The sequence below is a fragment of the Cherax quadricarinatus genome, unplaced genomic scaffold (assembly GCF_038502225.1).
Source record: "Cherax quadricarinatus isolate ZL_2023a unplaced genomic scaffold, ASM3850222v1 Contig305, whole genome shotgun sequence".
In the NCBI taxonomy this organism is placed as follows: domain Eukaryota; kingdom Metazoa; phylum Arthropoda; class Malacostraca; order Decapoda; family Parastacidae; genus Cherax; species Cherax quadricarinatus.
Genome location: NW_027195331.1, coordinates 27,501 through 35,940, shown reverse-complemented (window position 1 = coordinate 35,940; position 8,440 = coordinate 27,501). Strand labels below are relative to the sequence as shown.

The following is an 8,440-nucleotide window of genomic DNA, read 5'->3' as shown; positions in this document are numbered from 1 at the left end:
TAAGGAAATGTGTGCACAGTGGGTTGAACTGCAAACCTTTATAGATGAAAATCACCCTGACACAGCTGTTGCAAGCCGTGCTGGTGACTATTTCAATGACAATGTTGTGGCCCATTTTAGACAAATCGTAAAGGAACGGGAGGTACAGAGCTCTATGGACAGATTTGTTGTGCGACAGAGGTCCAGTGACTCTCAAGCTGGTCCTAGTGGCATTAAAAGAAGAAGGGAAGTAACCCCGGAAAAGGACTTGCTACCTCAAGTCGTAATGGAAGGGGATTCCCCTTCTAAACAGTAAGAAGATAATGCTCTTCCCTCCTCCCATCCCATCAATCATTACCAGATCTTCAATAAAAGTAAGTGTCATTTAATTGTGCATGCCTTTTTCAGTTTGTGTGTATTAAAATTAACATTTCATGTGGTAAAAAAAAATTTTTTCATACTTTTGGGCGTCTTGCACGGATTAATTTGATTTCCATTATTTCTTATGGGGAAAATTCATTCGCATAACGATTATTTCGCATAACGATGAGCCCTCTTGCACGGATTAAAATCGTTAACCGGGGGTCCACTGTACAGTAGAACCTCGGTATACGACCAGCTACCTACTTGAACAAAGCTCAGCACTCAACCAAACAAATACGACCTGCCAGAACTTTGCTGTAAGCTATTTCGTGTTTCTTCGCATTTTTTGGTGTTTTTTTTTTTTGTATTATTTGTATAAATAACTCACCATAAAGCCTACGAAGATTAGTGATAACAGCCAACTGAACAGAAAATTGGTTGGGAAGAACTTGTTCGATACTCAAATGGAGCAGTGCTCGAATAGCCTTCTGGAATGAATTAAGGTTATATACTTAGGTACTACTGTATTTCGATCAACATGGTGTAGGAGCGGCTTGCTGATACTATGATCAGATAGTGTAAGGAAATGTCAGCTGCAGAGTGCAAAACTTAGTCCAGTGTGTACCATGATGCCCAGTATGTAAAAGAGAGCGATTGTCGCGTTGGTCTTTTCTGAGTAGAATGAGAGGCATTTGAAGCAGTGTCATCAGATAAAGTTCATGGTCATTTAGATGCATGACTGGAGGTGGTCCATTTTGAGGAGGGTAGGCAATCTGAAAATTGTCGCACCATATGGGAAGAAAAGAAAAGCATGGTCAAAGATGTGAGGAGGTTGGATGTGTCTAAGGAGTCAGAACGAGTCTCGGTATTAGAAGCTTGTGGCAAATTGTCAAACGTCACCTGCAGAAGATACAGGGGCATTAGAAATGTCCAAAGGATGGTCTGGTAACAAGGCACGGTCATAACAGGGTGCTACTACAGAAAGGGGAACCAGTAGTAGTTTCATGGATTTAGAACTCCATGGTTAGGTCTCTATCTTCCTTTTATTTTTTTTAGATAAAAAAATTAAAGAAAAAAGAAAGGGGGGAATGTGGAGGGGTAGTTCCTAGGAGGAATGAAAGAGCTGTAAATCTCTCTCCATGCTGAAAAGGACCCCAGTGCAGCAAGTAGTGCAGATGTGGAACCTGTGCCACACCCTACCCTTCATGCCAGTAAACCAGGATAGCAACCTCACATCTACTAAGCCACTAGATGTGAGGTTGCTATCCCCCTCCTTTGGCCATTACCTCCTGGAATCTGACAGGCAGCCTCCAGAGATACACCCATCACCTGAAAGACACCCAAAGCAGCCTCCAGGAGTCTGAAGAGGGACTGGAACATCCCCAGATGATCCAAATTCCACAGCAAACTACCACCAAGGACCTCAATGGAATGGGATGGACCATGGTACCCTTCCCCCTGCCTAGGAATTAGAGTGCCTGAGGGCAGTCCTCCCCAAAGGCTGAAAACAAGAAGGGGATAGGGGAGGGATGGGGAGAGGAGGAATGGGAAAGGAGGGATGGGATAAGGTAGGGGGACTGGGGGTAATTAGATTTGGTCTGAGGAAAACCAAAAGGTCTAATTCCTCAGACTAATAGCCTCTTTACCAGGACAATGAGCCCCCCTCCCTTAAGGAGGCAGCACCATACTTCAAATGCACTACACGAACACAAGCAGGAGACCACCAAGGTATGCATTTCTGAGAGGACCTACTTGAAGTTTGGGGATTGTATTTAAAGCTGTGGTTCAAACAGAGGTAAACAGCTAATAGCTCACCAGACAGCTACAAAGGAAAAGATGCTGGGTTCCCTAATGGTAGTTTTCTCTGACCCCCCCCCCTCCCCCACCATCTTGCAGCACCTCTACCAGCATCAGCACCACTACCATTTATTTCTAGTAATGAATCACCACCATTTCACAAAGCATCATCCACATTTTTTACACCAAACTGAAGCTCTATTTTGTATTCCTAGATCTTGTCTGTCCAGGTGTGTACTTGTTTCTTCAGAAATACCAGGACCACTATCTCCAGCTGGCATACTGCCTCTTATTTAAAGATCTTTACATGCACTCTCTTTGAAGGAAGCACCAGGGCCGACAGCACCAGCTTGAACACTATCTTGCATCACTAAGTTTCCCTGCTTGTCCTGCTTTCTGATCCCCAATTTGTTGTTGTACCATGGGGAACTTTCTAGGACCTCTCTTAATTCACTTTCCAAACAGCCTTATAAAAGTTAATTTCTCGAAAAAGAATGCTTTTTTGGTTAGCATTTCTTTTATTTATGATATAATATGTTCCCACTATCTTCTGTCTTTTAAGCAGACCCAAAAACATTTCCCTACTTTAATATCAGTGCTACTACAGTGGACCCTCGGTTTTCATGGTTAATTTGTTCCAGAGAGTCTGACGAAACCCGAAAATGACGAAAACCGAAATAATATTTCCCATAAAAAATAATGTAAATCCAATTAATCCGTTCCAGACACCCAAAAGTATCAACAGAAAATAAATTTTTTAGAGATTAAATATAGATTTACATACAGAAAACAATGATTAATAAATATAAATGACTAATGAAAAGGATAAGCATGTAACATCACACTTACCTTTACTGAAGACTCTTGTTGGTGTATGGAAGACAGGAAAGAGGGGAGAGGGAAGAGAAGTTACTATTGTTTGGAAGGGGAATCTCCTGCCATAAAGATTTCAGGTACCAAGTCCTTATCGGGAGTTACTTCCCATCTTTGTTTTTCACTGGCACTAGGACCAGCTTGAGAGTCGCCGTACCAGTCACAAAATTTTTTCCAGAGAGCTCTGTTTCTGGCATCTCTTTAAGATTTGCTTAATATGGGACAAGACATTGTCATTGAACATGCTGCAGACATGGCCTGCAACAGCTTTGTTTGGTGATGTTCCTCCACAAACGTTTGTGCCTCACTCCATTTTGCACATATGTCCTTAATCACTGAAGAAGGGACCTTCTTCCCACTCTTTTCCTACTCCTTTGAAGCAATTTCCTCAGCTGTGGTCTGTTGCTGTTCCAGATGAAGGTCTTGCAGCTCTTCAGTGGTTAGCTCTTCCCTGTAGTTCTCCACCAATTCTTCCACATCTTGGACACTCACATCCAACCCCATGAAATTCACCAATGCCACAATAGATTCCACAACAGGCATAGGGTTGTCAGGGGTCAGCCGCAAACCCTTCAAAATCCTCGTCGATGACACATTCTGGCCACAATTTTCTCCAAGCAGAGTTCATCGTCCTGGAAGTCACTTTCTGCCTAGCCTTATCTATAAGGCTTATACAACTGAAGATACTGAAGTGATCCCTCCAGAACCCTCTTAGGGTCAGTTCAGTCCAAGGTTAATTCAAAGCACCTTTGAAACACTGCTTTGGTGTAGAGTTTTTTGAAGTATGAAATGATCTGCTGGTCCATGGGCTGGATGAGAGGAGTGGTATTAGGGGGCAAGAACTTCATTGGGATGAAACTAAACTCCTCCAACAATTGGTCATCCAAGTTTGAAGGATGAGCAGGAGCATTGTCTATTACCAGGAGGCACTTGAGTGGCAATTGATTATCCAGGAGGTATTTCTTCACACTCGGGACAAACACTTCATTGAACTGTTACAATGACACTGTTGTGAACCACTTTAGACAAATCATAAAGGAACGAGAGGTACAGGCCACTATGGACAGATATGTTGTGCGAAAGAAGTCCAGTGACTCTGAAGCTGGTCCTAGTGGCATTAAAAGAAGAAGGGAAGTAACCCCAGAAAAGGACTTGCTACCTCAAGTCCTAATGGAAGGGGATTCCCCTTCTAAACACTAACACTCTCTCTCCCCTCCTCCCATCCCATCAATCATCACCAGATCTTCAATAAAAGTAAGTGTCATGTAATTGTGCATGCCTTTTTCAGTTTGTGTGTACTAAAATTAACATTTTTTTGTGGTAAAAAAATTTTTTTTTCATACTTTTGGGTGTCTTGCACGGATTAATTTTATTTCCATTATTTCTAATGGGGAAAATTAATTCGCATAGCGAACATTTCGCATAACGGCCAGCCCTCTTGCACGGATTAAGTTCGCTATGCGGGGGTCCACTGTACTGCTTTGGTGTAGAGTTTTTTGAAGTATGAAATGATCTGCTGGTCCATGGGCTGGATGAGAGGAGTGGTATTAGGGGGCAAGAACTTCATTGGGATGAAACCAATCAAGGAAAATTTGCCCATGACCCATGCCTTATTTTTAGCCTTCCTTATCACACACAATTTACTCTTGAGTGATACACTAGTAAAGGCTTCACTTTGAAATTCCCACTAGCATTACCACAGAACAAGAGAGTTGGCCTGTCTTTCAGAGGCTTGTGTCCTGGCAGTGCCTTTTCCTCCTATGTGATGTAGGTTCTCCTTGGCATTTTCTTCCAAAATAGGCCTGTTTCATCACAACTGAACACTTGGGGGATGAATCCTTCAGCCTCTACATACCCCTTGAATTCATCAATGAATTTCTCGGCCGCATGTTTGTCGGAACTTGCAATTTCACCATGCCTTACCACACTGTGTATGCCACTTCGCTTCTTGAATTTTTCGAACCAGCCTTTGTTGGCCTTAAATTCACTAACAGCAGCACTCATTTCAGGCACTTTCTTTATGAGATCCCTACGTAACTGCCTTGCCTTTTCGCAAATGATCGAATGCACAACACTATCTCCTGCTAATTGTTTTTGATTGATCCATACCAACAACTTCTCCACATCTTCAATTATTTGTGATCTCTGTTTGTTAGTGTATTTACCCTTCACAACATCAGCTTCCTTGATTTCTTTTTTCCTCGCCACAATGGAACTGATTGTTGATGCGGGCTTCCGGTACATCCTGGCGAGGTCGGCCACACGTATGCCACTTGAATATTTTTCTTGAATTCTATCGTGTTTCTTACCTTCTTTGCCAAAGGGCTGGCACTAGGAGCTTTCTTTGGGCCAATGGTGGCTTATTGAGCATTCACACACAATAAACAAGCACAAACAATAATGGATTATTATGAAACATTTTGTATGACCTAGCAGGGTAGTGTTCACTCGCTGAGAAACAACACCACACTGATTCAGAATGCATGTGTGGGAGGCTTTGTGTGCGCGCTGCACTCTGACATGTTCCGTACAACCGACAATACCCAAGAGGATTAACGAAAACAGAGATATTTTGACAAAAAAAGTCGGCAATAACCAAGTATGACGAAATCAGAGGGTAACAAAAACGGAGGGTCCACTGTACAAGTAACAATATTGATGCATGAAACATGACACCACTTCCAGCAAAAGTTTCTCTTCAGTATGACTTCTCACATGACTTAAGTTCCTTTTAGAAGTCTTTTGGACATTCTGAGAACTGATAAGGCTTCTCTCCAGTATGAGTTCTAATGTGGCAGATTAATCCTGATTTTCTAGAAAAGTCTTTCAGACATTCTGAACACTGATATGGCTTCTCTCCAGTATGAGTTCTAATGTGATTCACTAAATCACACTTTTGAGAAAAGTCTTTGAGACAATCTGAACACTGATATGGCTTCTCTCCAGTATGAGTTCTCATGTGACTAACTAAATTTGATTTTATAGAAAAGTCTTTCAGACATTCTGAGCACTGATATGGCTTCTCTCCAGTATGAATTCTCATGTGTTTTACTAAAACTGATTTTCCAGAAAAGTCTTTCAGACATTCTGAACACTGATGTGGCTTCTCTCCAGTATGAGTTCTCATGTGACTAACTAAATATGATTTTCTAGAAAAGTCTTTCAGACATTCTGAACACTGATATGGCTTCTCTCCAGTATGAGTTCTCATGTGAATAACTAAATTAAACTTTTTAGAAAAGTCTTTCAGACATTCTGAGCACTGATATGGCTTCTCTCCAGTATGAGTTCTCATGTGTTTTACTAAATCACATTTAACAGAAAAGTCTTTCAGACATTCTGAACAGTGATATGGCTTCTCTCCAGTATGAGTTCTCATGTGTCTTACAAAATCTGATTTTCCAGAAAAGTCTTTCAGACATTCTGAACAGTGATATGGCTTCTCTCCAGTATGAGTTCTCATGTGTCTTACAAAATCTGATTTTCCAGAAAAGTCTTTCAGACATTCTGAACACTGAAGTGTTTTTTTGCCTATAATAAATTTGGTCTGATATCCACACTGAGGTTGTTGTGAAGATTGTTGGAGTGATTGTGATTGTTGATCTAATTGTTCTTCTTCATGAACAACTGAACATTGTGTTGCTTCAACATTGTGTTTTTCAAGTATTTTAGACATAGTGAACAATAAATTCACACATATTAATTAAATTGTTTTAACCAGGGGAGGTTTTAAGAATATTTTATTTCACAGAAAAATATTACTGTAATATTCTGTTATTATAAATATAGAAAGCACTAAACCTGTAAGGGTAATAGTGTCTGAGGAATAGGATGAAACTAAAAGATATTTATGACACATTAACCTTATGGCACTGTAAGTGTTGTATTAACACTGTAGTTAGTATTGTCACTGTATGAACACTGTAGTGTTGTTACTATTATTAACATGACTGTTGTCACTGTATCATTTACACTGTAGTTAATGTCACTGTACTACCACTGTAGTTATTATTGACACTGTAGATGGTAGTGTCACTGTATTAACACTGTAGTCAGTGTTGTCACTATTATTAACAGTGAAGTTAGTGTTGTCACTATTGTTAACACTGTAGTTGTCACTGTATCAACACTGTAGTATTGTTACTATTATTAACACTATTGTTGTCACTGTATTATTTACACTGTAGCAGTGGCAGCTCATGTACAGGCACTGTGGAACTGCAGCAACCCCTATTTTCACTAGATATTATCGATAACATTCAATATAATGAGTCTTTTTTCTTTAATTCTTTCATTATACTTGTACATTATATAATCCTTAAGCTTAATGTCAGTAGCCATTCCCTAGTACATGAAAAAAATACAAAAATCCTTGTATGGAACTGTGCACTTCACAGTTCCAGCGACTCTGTGTTTGGCTGTTGTGCGCATGTGCACATGTCCGAGATAAGATGCTGCACGCTAGGTAGAGAGAGCACTGTCGCTGACACAGTGCCGACCGTGTTGTGCAAGTGTAAGGCAGTGTTTCTTTTTGACTCAGCGACGTGTGTTGTGCTAAAAAACTATGTACCATATTCTTGAATGTGATAAAGTGTAGAATTAGATAATTGTCATGCTTCCAGATATTTTATTTAATTCATAGGTTTTACTTATCTAAATTATTTAGGTAAGTAAAAAATATATTTTTTGTTTATGATTTTATCAAGCTTATGTATAAATTTTCTTTTCATATGCTTGTTTTGTTTAACACAATATTATAACAATAGTTCATAATTTTATTTTCTGAAGCAGCACCTCCACTAATTTTAAGAGAGATAAGATTTCGTTCGGATTTTTAACCCCGGAGGGTTAGCCACCCAGGATAACCCAAGAAAGTCACCACTGCACTGTAGTTAATGTTGTCACTGATTACCACTGAAGTTATTATTGACACTTTAGATGGTGTTGTCATTGTATTAACAATGTAGTTAGTGTTGTCACTATATACACTACAGTATTTACAGAACTTACAAGTGATTTCTAACACTGATGTTGGAACTACAAGTGCCACCTTGTACCAGGATGACCTGCAGTGTTGACACAAGTTCCAGCCTCTGCTATGAGAATGACCTGCGAAATAAAAATGAAAATTTATATTTTATTAATGATTATAATTATTACTACTAAAATTATTATTATTATTATTATTATTATTATTATTATTTTAAGCACTGTCTCCATCTCTCACTCCATCACTGTCTTGCCAGATGAGCTGGTATTATAGTTTAGATGCCAATCCAAACTGCAAATATCCTCACTCATCCTTCAGAGTGCAGGCACTGTACTTCCCACCACCATAACTCATCCTTCAGAGTGCAGGCACTGTACTTCCCACCACCACCACTTATCCTTCAGAGTGCAGGCACTGTACTTCCCACCACCACCACTT

At 40.0% G+C, this 8,440-nt stretch overlaps 1 pseudogene; it reads right to left on the bottom strand.

Annotated features, from left to right (window-relative positions):
- Window positions 1-5,118: 5,118 nt before the first annotated feature.
- The window catches only part of LOC128705879 (zinc finger protein 84-like), a 22,809-nt pseudogene continuing 19,487 nt past the window's right edge, over window positions 5,119-8,440 (bottom strand).